A 16001-nucleotide genomic window follows, 5' to 3' on the forward strand; every position below is an offset into this window, starting at 1 on the left:
GCATAACTCCAAGGGAGGTGTGAGAAATGTTCATGGACACCTGAAATACTGTCAACAGCCCTTGGAAATAGAGAGGTAGTGAGGTTACACTGGAGCTGGATAGAGAAATGGACAGGGTGTCAGTGATGGAGTGAGGAGTGGGCAAGGCTTGGTATTGGTTGAAGATTGTACTGGGACTTCCAGATGGACCATGGTTGGAGGGAAGTTCATGGATGAGAAAATCAGGACATGAGTGAGGGACCCAGCAGGGCTCTGGAATGGATATGGAACAAGGATTTATTTCTTCAACAAATCCTGATTGAGCTTTTAGTACTTGTCCGGCACTATTCCATGTACTGGAGATACATTGCACAAGATAGAAAGTTCCTATTCTAATGTGGAGTTTAGAGTTTAACACACGGTGGTGTTATGTATGCATGATACTAGATAGTTTTTCTACCTTTTTTAAAACATCTTTTTATTATCGAACAATAATTATCTTTTAAATTTATTCTCTTCAGATCAGGAAATGTGGATATGGCAGATAAAAGTGTCCCAAGATGAAAACAGCCGTGTCAAAATTTATTATGCACAATGTCTTGAATCGTCTAAGCTATTTTCAATAATTTTATTCTTCTTGCAAATGATTGGCTAAGGCAATGGTGTGTGATATAACACTGGCCAATGAGACTTTAAGGGATATCTGCTAGGGAGCTTCTGAAAAAAAAAATTATCCTCCTGGACAAAAAGACATTAAAGGAGAAACTACCTCTTATCTGTCTCTCTTCATGGTTGTATGAGGATGTAGCATCTAAGACCACAGAGACCATTTTGTTTCCTTGAGGAAACCAACCAGGGGGAAGTGTCAACCAACTGAAGATGGGTGAGTGGACAGATAGAATTTCTGGGACCCTGATTTAATAAATCCTGGAAATGGCTGCTTCCAGTGCTCCTGTTTTCGAGCGTATAAATTCTTCTCATTATTGATTCCACTTTTAATAGCATACTCTGTTACTTGCAGCCAAAAGCATGCTCTCTGATGGATGCATCAAGTTTACCAAAGCATCAATCATGAATACTATTTAAACATCGGTACCAAATGTTCAAAATTGTCTGGGTTACATCGCTGACAACAAAAGTATTGTTTCTTGGCCTAAAGTGAATATGCGTATTTCAAAGCATTCCCTAGACTGAATCCACCTACTTTGTTCTCATTCCTCTTGAAATAAACCCCTTACTATTTGCTCTATACAGCTAAAACGTATACCTTGGATATACTAAATATACCAAATGATATTCTTTTATTAATGCAGAAGAATAAAAGTAACTCAAACCCAGATATTATAGTAAATAGTTATTAGAAGTCCTTAGGAATTCCTGAGGATTTGGCCCCTTGCAGTGATTTGCTCAGCATCCAGGACACTTTATTCTCCATCATACACTTTTAAGGTACGAGAACACCTTTTACATGGATCTGCCATGCCGCTCCTTCAGCACCACTTCCTCTGAATGGTTAGCCACTTACTCCATGAAAAAAATTATCTGCCAAAGTCACTTAATGTAGGCAGCATCATGAGACAGTAAGAAAACTTCCAATTATACTCTGACCTAACCTCTCTTACAATGTCTTTATATTCCCATAAATCAAAGCAGGTAAACTCTTAACATTGCTTTTGAAAAGTTACATTAAAAAATAAGGAAAGAAAAAAAGAGAGAAATAACCAGTTTTTCCTCACAGTCAGATTTTACTGTTACGTTGTGAAGACCTTTCAAGATTTTTCCAATATAAACTATGTCAGGAGAAATCTCAAAATATATCATATGATCTGAATTGTGGATGACAAATGGCCTGGGTTTCCCATCATTCCAATGTTGTCAATTTGGCCTTCCTCCTCATTGACTCAGGACAGACAGTGGGACTCCAGACTCAGGCCTGCATTAAGTATCACATCCAGTAAATGAATTTATTTCTTTTACCAATATCATTGCATCAGGGAGACTTGGGGGGAACACTGGCTTGGGAGAACCTTCCTGGTAGCTGCAGATAGTTCTATTTCCTTCCTGTAGTCCCAATAAAGATGAAGGGAAAAAAGAAAAGAGAAGCAGCACGATGAAGATAGAAAGGGTACAACTTCATCTCAGTTTTGTGATTCCCATCCACGTTTCACACAAATTCACCACAAGATGAAAACCAACACTTGCTCAAAGAGTGGGACAGTGTGGAGCCACGGAGTCTTCAGCCTCCACCTGCATGCCTTTTTCAGAACCACAGAGTTCAGGGGCAATACGAAGGGAGGTGTCTCTAATACTAGCTGCCAACCCCCCTGATGCAATTTATTCTCTTCCCGAAAGCTTCCTTCCTCAGATGTGGCAATCACACCTCCTCACCTTCCTCCTCCAAGAGCTTTGTTAACTTTCCTGATTTGTTTTCCCCTGCTTAAATAATCCAAAACCTGCTACCGCCTAGTACCTCACCGAAGAACAGATGCAGTTGGGTGCACCTGGGGACAGCTGCGGTCTGGACTCCGGGCCCCCATCAATTATCACCCCCCTTACACTCACCCTCCCCTCCGTCACGTCGCCACCTGTGCTTCATGTGTTCCTGAGATTCCTTGGGAAAAAATGCAATGAGTGGCATTCGGGAGTCTCTCTGATTCCCATATAGTGTGTAGTTTTCCCTTCTATTCCTCTTTATCAACGTGTTAATTGTAAATGCAGCTACAAAGAAATGCCTCCAGAAAGCACAGACTTCAAGCTCAACCCAGACAAAGGTGTAGCGGCTGCCAGAACTCAAATACTATCTCGGCTTTCAGTCTGAGGCATGGCTTTGAAATTACTGCAGGCTCACAATTCCCCTTGTCTTCAAGGACAGACCTGGGCCCAAGCAGGCGGCACCCACTGTGAGTCTGAGGGCCACCGGCAGTGTGAGGGTTTTCACTATATTACAATTATTAAAACACCTGTGCTAAATAACCTGATCCAGTCTGAAGTGTTCCTGAATCTCCCAAATCACTCATTTCTTAACTAGGCTGGCTCATTGATTGCATTTAGGTCGGCACTAGAAAATCGAGATAAAGCCAGGTTCAAAATCTCTTGAAGTCCTTTCTCACCTGCACTCCAAGGTATGATACCTCTGCGTTGAAACTTCTCATTCTCTTAATCTCCAGCAATCCTGATGAAAACCAACCCAGATTGAAATGGCACTCAAAAGGCAGCCAGGGGCAGCCTGAAGAAACTAGCTCAGGGAGGAAAGGGTGCCATTCATTTAGAATAAGAGTGGAGTGGAAGGAGTCTTTCCTACTAACATGAGATGATTTGGTGAAAGGTAATTCAGGGGTGAACTGTGCAGAAATGACAGAGATGCAGTTTTAAGTGAATGAATTCCCTCCTGCTTCTCAAGATGTACCCAGTGTCCGTGTCATATGCTTAGTCTATTTTAAAGCAGCTGGTCACTTACATCGAAAATCACACAGATGGATGAAAAGTTCTCACAGGATTAAGAAATGTCTTTAAAATAATCATGGCCACATGGGCTCTGTGGCCATCAGCAAAGCTAGGACTTTGGCCTCTTTGCCCATAAGCCCACAGCCTCCTACCGTTCAACTAGACTTCTGGCCCTAGCAGTGTTTTTGCTTCCTTCACAGGCAATTTCTTCCTTGGCCAGTGTTTCTTTCCTAAACAGTAGGGCTCAATTCAGGTATTGGCAAGTCTTACAGGAGCTGATAGAAAGAAGCCATAGGCAAATTCTAAGAAAATTCAATTCTTATCTAATCTCAGAAATACAGAATGGAAAGACCCTGGGTTCCTCTCATTCCAGGGTTATGCAGGAACTCTGGTATGGTTCTGAGACCAGCTTGTAGCTGTGCCCACACTTGAAGTTCTCAGGCACCTCTAGATTTTTCATCAAACTAGACCAAGCCAGATTAAGTCCACTAACTCATCACCATACCAACATAACCTAGGAAGATACAAGTGGATGTCACTAATGCTTTGAAAATTTCTCTTGCAACCTCTAACATTTCATCAGTATTTACTATATTCTAGGAACTACGCTAAGGTAGTGTATATAATATATCTTATACATTCCTTCCAGCAAGCTGGTATGGAAGGCACTCTTGGTTTCCCCATTTTATAACTGAAGAAGCTGAAATATAAGGTGTGTAAGTAACTTGCCCAAGGTCACAGAGCTAATAAATACTGGAACTAGAAATGGACCCACACATCCTAGTTCCAAAACCTATATCTTAACCACTACACAGTATATCCAAAAGAAAAATAGTCACAATGCACACACTTACACCCAAAACTCATTTAACCTCATAAATGATATGAGAAATGTAGAGGTAACAGTAAGATATCCTTTTCTTTTTCAAACTGGAAAATATTTATAATGATGACATCTGGTCAAGGGTGGGGCAGGTAAGGAAAGGGCTGTCACTGTTGCTGGGGATGCAAATAGGTACTAATTACCTAGAAGGTAAGTTGGCAATAATGTTCAATGGGTGGGGATTTTACTACTATTACAATTGGCAAATTTATTCCCAAGTCTTTATCCTAAGGAAATCATTTAGACAAGTATGAAAAGATGAACACACAGTGATTTCTCATAACATCAATGGCAATAAAATGGGAAATAGCCACAGCGTCCAATCACAGGGAGTTGGGTACACAAGCTGTGGTATATCCATATATTGGAATGCTGGCAGTTATTCAAACTTGTGATTTCAATGTGTATTAAAGGATATGGAAATATGATTAAAGTATACTATAGAATAAAAAGATAAAAACCCGTAGGCATAATATAATCTCATTTTGGAAAAAATCAACAGACCCACTGGGACCTCTGATGAAAAGGCATTTCTTATTCCCATTATTTAAATGCTGAATCTGTGGCTAGTGTAATTGTGTGCAAGTGTCTTTTACTTATTTTTCATTGTCCCTGGATCAATAATGTATTATTTGTGTAATCAAATATTTTGAAAAGCTATTGATAACTGTGATAACAGGATTAAATTGATTTTATAGATCAGTATATCTCAACCAGATTGTATAGGCAAATGTGATATCCCTTATGGAAGGTCAGCATTTTCTTATTACAAGCAAACTGAACTAAAATTAGCAAAAACTTTTGAATTTAAATCATCCCTTTAATTGGGTTCCAACATGCTGTTGTGAGTAGAGGTGGATGGGAGGGGGCGGGATTGCCATTAACCTGGAGAATTGCATGCAATCCACAGCTCATATTATCCATATCCAGTGGGCAACCATCTCCACTCTACAAATTGATAGAGTTGGGGGATGATGCATAGTGACAATACCTGGCCTTGGTAAGGGTGGGATCAAAGTCTAGTTAATGTCTGCATGTGAATGACTGTTCATCATGTGACCTCTGCAGGAAAAAAAAAAAAAAGGTTGAGAACAAAAGCCACAGAGGACTCACACTATTCCCAAACTCAAATGTTCAAAGTCCAATACTGCAAAATGCTTCATATGTACATGCCAAACTACTTCAATCCTTAACACTTCAAGCTACACACAAGTTAGAGGGTTCCGAATGTAAATCTTTCCTCCCTTTTGCCTCTTTCTTCATCCACTCTATGAGGATCTCCCGAGATGAGACCACAATGCTCCCAGGGCCAAGGATGTGGGTCCAAGCTTTTGGAGTGTCAACTAATGTGGCTCTGTTCCGTGTACACATGTCGAACTCCTGCCATTCTTCTCAAAACATATGCACAATTTGGCCAAAGGAGCCCAAAAGAAATTACGTAGCTGAATCTCTTGCCAATGTGGCAAAAATCAAAGCACATGCTCTATGAAAGATAGGTCGTTGACACTTTTTGAACTGTAGAAACAAGCGTTATGTAGTGTTAAATCATCCCACAACCGGCACACTTTTGCTATTTGTTTATCACTTCATCCAACAAATATGTTAACTGATAGTCAAAGGCACACTCTTTGACAAGAACAAATATGCTGAAGATATGAGAGCCCAAATGAATAATTGTTTCCACCACTTACAATAGGATTAAGGATTTATCAGATAAGGAAAATACTACAACTCAATTGGGAGCATGGGCGACAGTTCAAATATAAAATATTTGGAATACGTGTCCATACTTGATAAACATTGCAATCTATTTCCATGCTATTTTATCAATTTTGTCTCTATAGAAATCTCAAGCTTCTGTTTTTAAACACTATGCAGATATAAATATTTACATTTTTTGTGATAAATAACTGTACATGTACGTGTGTATGGTGTGTGTATTTGGTTGTATATACGTATTACATATCATGCATATCATAATGTGCTATAATTCACACCAAAGTTAAGCATGAAGTGATTTTGCATACCAAACCATATTTTATCACTTCTATAAAAATATTTAGTGAGCACTTTTTATGTGCAAGGTTTTGTGCTAAGTGCTAGCAAGGGACACAAAAATGAATAATAAATTCAATATGCATGCTCTCAAGGATATTATAATTTGTCAGGTAGTAGGAAAGATGAGTAAACAAACAACTATTAGGTAAACTTACCCAAGTGACAATGATAGAGATGTAAGAAAGTGTCCTGGGCATTTCAAAAATTGTATATAGACACAGATATAAAGGTGAGTGTAGACCAGCATTGTCAAATGTTTTCCATAAAGAGCCAGGGAGTAAGCAAATTAGGCTTTGTGGGCTATACAGTCAATGTCATCACTACTGGACTCTGCCATTATAGGCAAGAGAATCCATAGACAATATGTCAATCAATAGGCCTGGCTGCCTTCCCATAAGACTTTACATATGGACATCGGGATTTGAATTTCATATAACTTTAACGTACTGCAGTATATTATTTTTCTCTTTCTTGCTCTTTCCAACCATTTAAAAGCGTAGCAACCATCCTCAGCTCATAAGCAGTACAAAAACAGGAAGAAGGCTAGATTTGGCCTAAAGGCCAGGGTTTGCTGACTCCTGATATAGATAAATATGGCCTCCCTAAAGAGCTCGAGATCACAAGCAACTGGGGTGTAAAAACAAAGAAATTGGGGGGAAAAGCTTCATCAAGCAAAGGGCTGTGATGGGTATTGTGAAGACGCGAACTGTTTGGAAGAAATGGCAGTAGGGTGGGAAAGGCACAGAATGGGAGAGGGAAAGTAACCTGCAGTCACTAGAGCACCAGGTGAAGGAGTTTGCCTAGGCCCTCCATAACCAGAGAAATATTTTAAATAGGGACAAAATGATTGCAGCTGCTACTCAGGGGAAGGTGGGAGGTTTGGTGAGAAAAGGGATCACTCAGTCATCCAGCAGAGTGATCATAAAGGCTTGACTTTTCAAAGTAGCCATGGGACCAAGAAGGGGAGAAGGGATTCAGGGCATGATGATAAAGCCAGAAAACCTTGGTCTGGGATGTCTATATGCCTAAGATAAGGGAAGGAAGAAAGCTGACTTCATGGTCACAGTCTGGGGGAGGTGGACAAGCTGATATTGTGAATAGCGACAAAAGGAACAGAAGGACTAGTTTCAGGGAGATTTCAGGAAGGATGATGAAGCTCAAGGTGTGTGAGGCAGGAGGTGCAAGCACACAGAGGAGTCAATATTCCACTGGTTCTGAAAATGTTTTCCATTGACAGCCTATCTTCTCTAAGCTGCAGGCCATTGCTATCATATCGTGAATAGCTGCAATGATTTCAAAGCAGTGTAGATAGAACATTACCTACCAGTAAGATGTTTTGGATGCTAGCAAAATCTGGGCTCAGATGATTGTCATTTATCTTATATGCCTTGGCAGAGAACAGGTTAAGAACCATCGCTACCAACAACTTCCAAACACGAAAGTTTAATGTCTCATGTTAGCCAAAACACCTAAATAACCAAATGCTGAACTTTGCTCCCACCCTACAGGTATCTATCTGCCTGTTAACTTTAAGTTTGGACCTCAGAAGGAATTTTAGACTTCAGATGTAGTTTGGGAATTGTCAGCATAGAGAGCCAAGGCCATTCAATAGAATGTTGTACAATAAGGAAATTGTTCTATATCTGTGCTGTCCAATATGGCAGACACGAACCCATGTGGTTACTGAATAATTGAAATGTGGCTAGTGTGACTGAGGAACTGAATTTTAAATTTATTTCACTTAAATTCACAGCACCTCCAGAAACCAATATTGCACTGTATGTTAACTAAGCAAAATTTAAATTAAAAAATATATATGTATAATAAAATAAAAACAAAAATAAGTTTAAGGAACCGTATGTGGTGGACAGTGCAGATATAGAGACAATTAGAGCTGAGGAAGTGAGTGAAATAATCAAGTAGATGATAGGAACAGCGTATCCAGAATCCCAGAAAGAAGGGACATTTTAAGATGGGTGGGGGGTAGAATGTGGGTAGAGATTAGCTGAAGGAAAGCCAAAGAGGAAAACTGAGGAGGGAAGAGTGGTCAACCGTTTCAGCAGAGGAGGACAGGTAACAGACGTGAGGAAACACAAATACAAAGACATCTCCATGGATGGTGGATATTAGGTGACCTAATCCTTGGGGACCTCTGATTCCTACAGGAGCATGAGGGAGGCAGAATCAGACTGCAGCAGGTTTGGGAATTAACTGGTGACTAAAATTAAAATAATAACAGTAATGGGACACCTGGGTGGTTCAGCGGTTGAGTGTCTGTCTTTGGCTTGGGGCATGTTCCTGGGGTCCTGGGATTGAGTCCTGCATTGGGCTCCGTGTAAGGAGCCTGCTTTTCCCTCTACCTATGTCTCTGCCTTTCATGAATAAATAAGTAAAATCTTTAAGAAAATAAAATAAAATAATAACAGTAATAACAGCAACAAGTACGGCATCATGCACCAGAACTACTTCAGAAAGAAAATAAATAAAAGACATCTTTTTCAAAATCATGTGTGGCTTAACTCAGAGTTATTGGAGAGAGCAGACTGGGAAGGACATTGAAATGACTGTATTCCCTGACTTCTAGGATGTCTTCAATTAAGGTGCACCATCAATATAATAACAGCTTTCTTTGGAGGGGGAAGCGGGAGCCACCACTTAACATACACGCACCAATTCTAATAGCCAGGCTTTCTAAACTCAAAGGAATAGAGTATATAGTACACAAAGGTAAAAGACGTAATGGTTTTTTTCATTGTAGAAGGAAACCTTAGCCTTGTGATTCCAATCAGTACTGTCACAGATTCTCAGAGAATTCTGGCTAAGCATTCTTGTGCAAATGGGAACTAGAGGGGGAAAAGAGAAGGTTGCCCTGGCAGGTAAGAACATTAGGAGAAAGAACAGAGTATGAGGAGGGGGTAGGTTGACTTACATTCTAGAGAGAACAGAGACATGGCCGGACGCCTGGGTGGATCAGTGGTTGAGCATCTGCCTTCCACTCAGGGTGTGATTCTGGGGCTTGGGATCAAGTTCCTGCTTCTCCCTCTGCCTATGCTTCTGCCCCTCTCTCTGTGTCTCTCATGAATAAATAAATAAAATCTAAAAAAAAAAAAAAAAAAAAAGAATGGAGACATGGCATTGCTCTGCCATCACTGGCCTCGGTTACAGAAATGGGACCAGCAAAGGAATCAAACTCTGAGCACAAGTGCTTGTGAAAGAGCACATATGCTTCGGTTAGCTCCAGGTTCAGGTAAGGCCACTCTTGAGTTCTGGTGCCAAACAAAGGGTCTTCATCTGAGGCTCTACCAGCAGCACCAGGCAGTCAGAGGAGACACAAGCCACTCTCATCTCTCCATCCCCCACTCCTGCCATTTCTGGGCTTCTGGCTAAAAAAAAGGGGAACTTTCCCTTTTCTTTCCTTGGGGCAATTTACATGACCTTTGCATCCAGCTCATATCTTTAGGCTCTATATATATGCACGTTGAGAAATACTTTCATTAAAGAACATAAAGTCATGGAACTAGAAAAGACATCAAAAGGCCAGTCCTAATCAGCGATTTGTCTTCAGACAGGTATTTGTTTACCCTGCCCCCAAAAGACGATTATTTATTTCCTTCTTGCAGATCCCTAGGGACCAAGATGCTCTGCGCTCTGCCTTGTTTGTTTGTTCCAGTATTTTATCCAGATGTTGCTCATCCAGAACAGAGACCTGTATATTCATCGCAAAATGCACCAACGTCCATGCTGGAGTCTTTGTTCAAATGCGTACTGTACTTGAATAAACACGTCTGGGTCACTAGGTTCCTCCCAACAAATGTTTTAACATCTTCTCATTTCTTTCTTCCATTTGTTCAATTCATTTCAAAAATAATAATCATTGTTCTTTGCCCTTTTGTCCAGTTTGTTACTCTGTCTTGTATTTTTTTTTAATTAGGGAAATTTAGTGCAACATGTTATGTCTCTGATTCTAAATGTCGACAGTAAAGCTCTCCAAACTCATGATTTCTGTGGCAAATATAACCCAGTCTCACTGCCGAGTCACAGAGGCACGAGCATTAACATTTTATGCTATATGACAAAATACTGCACTTTTGGAAAGGGCCGGAATTAATGTTACTATGACAACTCCAAATTTCTGACTTTTATGCATGTAAAATTTCAAGGATACAGTTGCATTATAACACAAGGTTGTTTATAAAATCTCGCCTGAGCACTAAGATATTTATTACAAGTCCTCACTGAGACCAATAGAAAGTGTCATACCCCCCCCCCACAGCAATACACATCAGTGAAATAGATGGTAGTGTATATGTGGTTGCAAAATATTATGAAATCGATTAAAATCTTATTTCTTTCATAGCTGCTATACTTATAAACACATACATACAGTATGCAGCACTGGATATAAATACAAATAAAACATAAAGAGAAAACATATAAAACCTCATAAATATACAGTATCCTGCCTTATCAATATTCATTTATGCATATCTCTGCACTCACGCATTAATAAAAGCACATATATTGGATTTGAATGTGTGAGGGATGGGTAGGGAAGCTGTAATCAAGATATTCAAGCTCTCCTCTTCATGGAGAAGTATTACATTATCTCTCTCAGCCTATTATGTTTTCTGAAATTTCCAAATGTATGTTTTGGCCTCTTCAACTTTAGTCTTTTGCATTTAAGTAATGAGAAAGTTAAGTGCAATAAATGGATCACTCAAGGGCATTACAAAGAATGTTTTGATCTATTTAGAGCCTTTAACTTCAGAGCAAAGGCCTGGTTTAGTGTGACCTTAGTGAATTCAAACTGTTTTGTTTCACTAACAAGTGAAGCATATATTTCAATAGAATTAATGTATGACTAGCTTCTCAAAGAGACTCCATTTCAGACTGGGGTGGGAAGGGAAGGGGGGGGATCTGATTTTGAAACTCCCTCAGACATTATTTTTAAGAAAGCATTTCAGTATAATGCCAATTGATGAAAATTTGAGAAGTATATGGTCTTGCAGCTCTATTCTATTTTTGTTCATGAGTAATCAGGGGTGCAAATATCATTTTCTTCAAGAACTCAAAGTGCCAGGACTCTTTTGTGAGAATTCTAGATTTTTCTCAACAAACTCCAACATGTTCCCCTTGGGATTCAGGGGACAGGGCCCTGCTCTCTATTCTTATTTGGTAAGTGTTAGTATTGAGGTCAAACCAAGCTCTGAGCTGAGATTCTTTCCTGTTTCCTGGGCCCTCACCTCCCTTAGATGTCTTCCTTGTCAATGGCTTCAGTCCTTCCTTCAGCAGCTATGAATAATGTGCCAACATCCTTACTAAAGGCCAATTGTTTTATGGAGCTGGGATGGATAATTAGTAAATTAATTCATTAAAGTTACCCTTCCATTATTGAACCAATCATCTGTATAAGCAAGATGTCCTTAGTTTATAAAAGACATTTGTGCCTATGAGTGAATAATTGTGAACCTGTTCTTTTTCCTTTCTTGACCGAGTTTAGAAAGACATTTTACAGGGAGTTCCTTTATGTCCTTGCTAAAACAGCTGACAAAATATAACAGAGGCCAGAGGCAGCCCAGGGCACGAGGAGCCACAGAGTTCAACACAAGACTTACAATCAAGCTTCAGAAACAGAGCCTTTGATTTAGTAATAGCTCACATTTATTGAGTTCTTGCAGAGACCAAGGTGTTATTTGAAGCACTCTACATTTACATGCTTTCATCCTCACAATAACCTCATAAGAGTGAAAGAACAGTTGAACAGAAGGCTAAATGACGTGCTCAAGTCATACAACCACAAGGTAGTAGAGTCACGATTTAAACCCGGGCAGCTGGGGTCTAGACGAAACTAAGCTGCTGCTGCTTCTTCTTCTTCTTCTTCTTCTTCTTCTTCTTCTTCTTCTTCTTCTTCTTCTTCTTCTTCTTCTTTTAAGATTTATTTATTTATTTGATTGAGAGAGAGAGAGCATAAATGGGAGAGGCAGAGAGAGAGGGAGAGAGAATCTCAAGCCAACTCCACCCTGAGTGTGGAGTCTGACACGGGGCTCAATCTCACGACTCTAAGATCACAAACTGAGCTTTAGAATTGGTCACTTAACTGCCACCTGGGCAGCCCTCGACTGCTTTACTTAACAAAAGTTTTTCAGACCTCTTGAGATCCAGTTTTAACGGCATAGAATTTGGGGCTTTCTTCAAGTGCCTCTATTACCATCCTCCATTTGAGGATGGGAGAGATCTTTCATAGACGTAACAGCTTCAAAGCACTTCCTCTCACTTTAAACAACTTTGCTTCTTACATGTCTGATATTTAAACTACATCATTGCCCTTTAGTCAGTGGGAGAAGAGAGAACCAAACTTAAGCTTTGATGGTGAGAGTTTCTCTTTATAATTGCATAGGCTTTTTTTCTTTGATTAAAGTACAATCTCTGATTGTGGAGAATTTGTAAAATACCAAAACAATCATTCTTAATAGTTATGCCATGTTAATGATCAATCCGGGTAATAATGCTATGGTGATTAGCATCTTAACATATTTTTTCTGTCTTTTCTATACACATTACCGTATTTTAGATAACACTGTATATAGCAATTACTAATAATACTTAATACCAGTGCATAATCACTAATATGCTAAGAACTATTCTAAGTTTCATATACATCTTGCTTATTTCATTTATGTCTAAGCCTCATGCCAGTAATATTATTTATTATCAGGTCAATGGCCTTATGGTATTTTATTATGTGTAATATCTACTGTGTTTACAATTAAAAACTTGTTTTTTCCTTTTTTTTTTTTACTATTATAGATAATACTGAAATGGACATCTTTATGTGTTTCAGATTATTGTAATATGGATAGGGTAGGTTGCTAGACATGGAATTAATAGGTCAATGAGCTGACCCTTTACAAGGCTCTTTCTGGTAGTTATTGCCAAATTGCTTCCTAGAATCTACTATATAATTCTTGCTGGAAGCCTGAAACATTTAGTGAGGCAACTGTTGTTTGGAGAGGTTAAGTTAAGGGATATGTCAACCCTTTTATCAAGTTAAATCATCAGAAAGTTCCATGTTTTAAAAAGAAGAAAAAAAGAAAGCTCCAAGTTTGGAACTCATTAATGGGATTTCTCAAAATGGTCTTCCCAAAGTCACATGTCAAGTGTATGGTTGTGACTTTCATTGAGAATAATTAGGACCTACTCCAGGTGAGCAAAATCCCTGTTTAAAGCATTGTCTGCAGTGTTAGTCATCATCCCTTAAACAGGAGCAAACAACTTTTGTCCTGTTTAACTGGCACACGTCCATTTTTTTCCATTTGAAAAAATATATAATTCCATTTGTACCTAGACAGTCAGGAAACCTAAAACTTAAGTAAATAACTTATAGTAGCCTACAAAATGAAATACATACTTTTCATGGGCAAAATATTCTGCCCACCATTGTCCCCGTGTAGTGTTCTAGTCACATCTCCTATTATTGCTATAAGCAAACTCTCTGTCCTTGACAATTTTAAGTCCTACTTTTTTTGATGACACTTCAGATGTCTTCAGCATCCTCATTGCATGCACAGTACCATTACCTGAACACCTTATTGGAGTCTTACATGTTACTCTATTTCCTTTACTTGCTTTTTATGTCCAACTTGGTGACTAGGTCAGAAGCCCAGAGAGTCTCTCTCATGTTTACATCCTATAGGAATTCTGAGAGGAGAGGGTCTCGTATCTTAGGTTTATTTAGTGACATGTATGGTGTCTGTTGTGCATTCACTGGGGAAGTACAGCGAGGTAAGAAGAGTCAATTATTACCCCCCTATAACCCATAAGAATTTGAAATCCCTTTACATCATAACAACCTCTAATAAAGGCATAGTCACTTAAGCTAGGAAGTCATTCTCCTGTACAATAGAAACATAAACTGCTAAACAGGTCCCGCTTTCATTGTTAGGACTACAGCTTAGTGTAAGATCTCTGCTCTAGAATTTACTGAGTGGTTAGCAAAAAACTAATGTTGACTCAGTACTTATCGTATGTACCTAACCTCTCTTTGAGAGAAGAGGACATTTTCTGAAAACCCCCTTTTAGTTTGGTTAGGGTTTAGAAATTTCTTTCTGTAACCCTGCATCAGAAACCTTTCTCAGCAGCACTACTTTGACTACTTTAAGTGCGTTTTGTAGAAACATCTCTGGAGAGTGCTTATGTTCTATGTAAAGCCATTATTTTTCAATATGGAAGCTCAACAAACTAGGTTGTATGCCTTTGTGTCTCCTAATCATTTCCTCTCAGGTTTCCAGAATTACTTAAGAAATATTCACTTTGTGAACCTCCTTTTGTAAAGTAATAGTTTGACCTGTATGCCTCAGTCAAAAGCAGAGTCATAAAATGTAGCTAAACAAGGCACTTGAGGAAAAAAAAAATCAGGGTCAATGTGCAAGTCAGCCTAGCAAAGGAATGAATTCACTGAGTGAAGTCACCAGGTAATGAGTAGGTTGGAGGCAATTGAATTTTCTCCTGGAGAAGTCTTAAACTCTTGGGAGGGTGAGGAAGGAAAACAGACTTGTTGATCCAAGAGACTCTTCAAGTCTCTCATGCCTTAAGTATGGAAGTGTCCAAAACTTGCCATTGAGATAAGAGAGGCATCTTCAAAACAGGCAGCAACAGCTTCCCCTAATGCCATAAAAAACCTGCAACAGAGAAAATGCAGAAACCTTCATTCAGATCCCAGAGACCGGGAAGTTGCTAATGGAACCATATATTCATCATATTGATTGGCCCATTGATTTTTCCCCCTTTTTCAGAGTCCATTCCTTGGTCCTGTGCCAGAGATGCTTTAAAGAGCTTAAACAAAACTTATACCAAATCTTGCCAGTGGCCCCCAGGGAAACTACCAACTAACTTTCTCTGTTGCTGCAAGTGCAGCTGCACAGGTGAATCCCCTCCAGAAGAAATTGTAGAGTTCTGGATCCAAAAAGCTTCTAAACCTATCTAGTCAAGAACCCCAACTGGGAAGGGAGGTAAGCAAAAGCCTAAGTGGTAAACTTGGATGGTTGGGCCAAGAGGATATGAAGAAAGATTTGCTAAGGTGCCCCTGAGCAAACAAAACCTAATACCCTAACACTTAGTACCTTAATACAAGTGGAAGAATTTTTATCTCAGCATCAAAAGTGTGAGTGGAGCATATTCATTCTCCCAGAACTAATAACAGAAATTCTGACATCAATTCCTTCATTTACTAGTGTCTAAACTCTACTGGGTTTAAGAATCATTCAGCAGATTCCTGGATCCACTTTTGGTGAGTCTGATTCAGTAGAGAATGGACTGTAACAAGCAGATTCCTTAGATAAAGGGGGTCTTTGGATCAAACTTGGAGAAATACTGCAAACAGGTTAACTGCAGAGGAGTAAATTGGATATCATTAAAAAGTTGAATGATTAATAGTGATCTCTTTATTGTTGTCCACTTATTCTACACACAGTAATTTAGGGAGCTCTGGCCAACCCTTGAGTAGCAGAGAAGCACAAAGATTGGTATTAATTAGAAAACTTTGGTTGTAAGTAGCATAGACTGACTTAAGTTAACTCAAGCAAATCAGTATGACTTTCTTATGAGGCTATAATGATATCCCATGAAGTCTGATGATCTG

This window comes from Canis lupus, chromosome 23 (genome assembly GCF_003254725.2).
Source record: "Canis lupus dingo isolate Sandy chromosome 23, ASM325472v2, whole genome shotgun sequence".
Classification (NCBI taxonomy): Eukaryota; Metazoa; Chordata; class Mammalia; order Carnivora; family Canidae; genus Canis; species Canis lupus.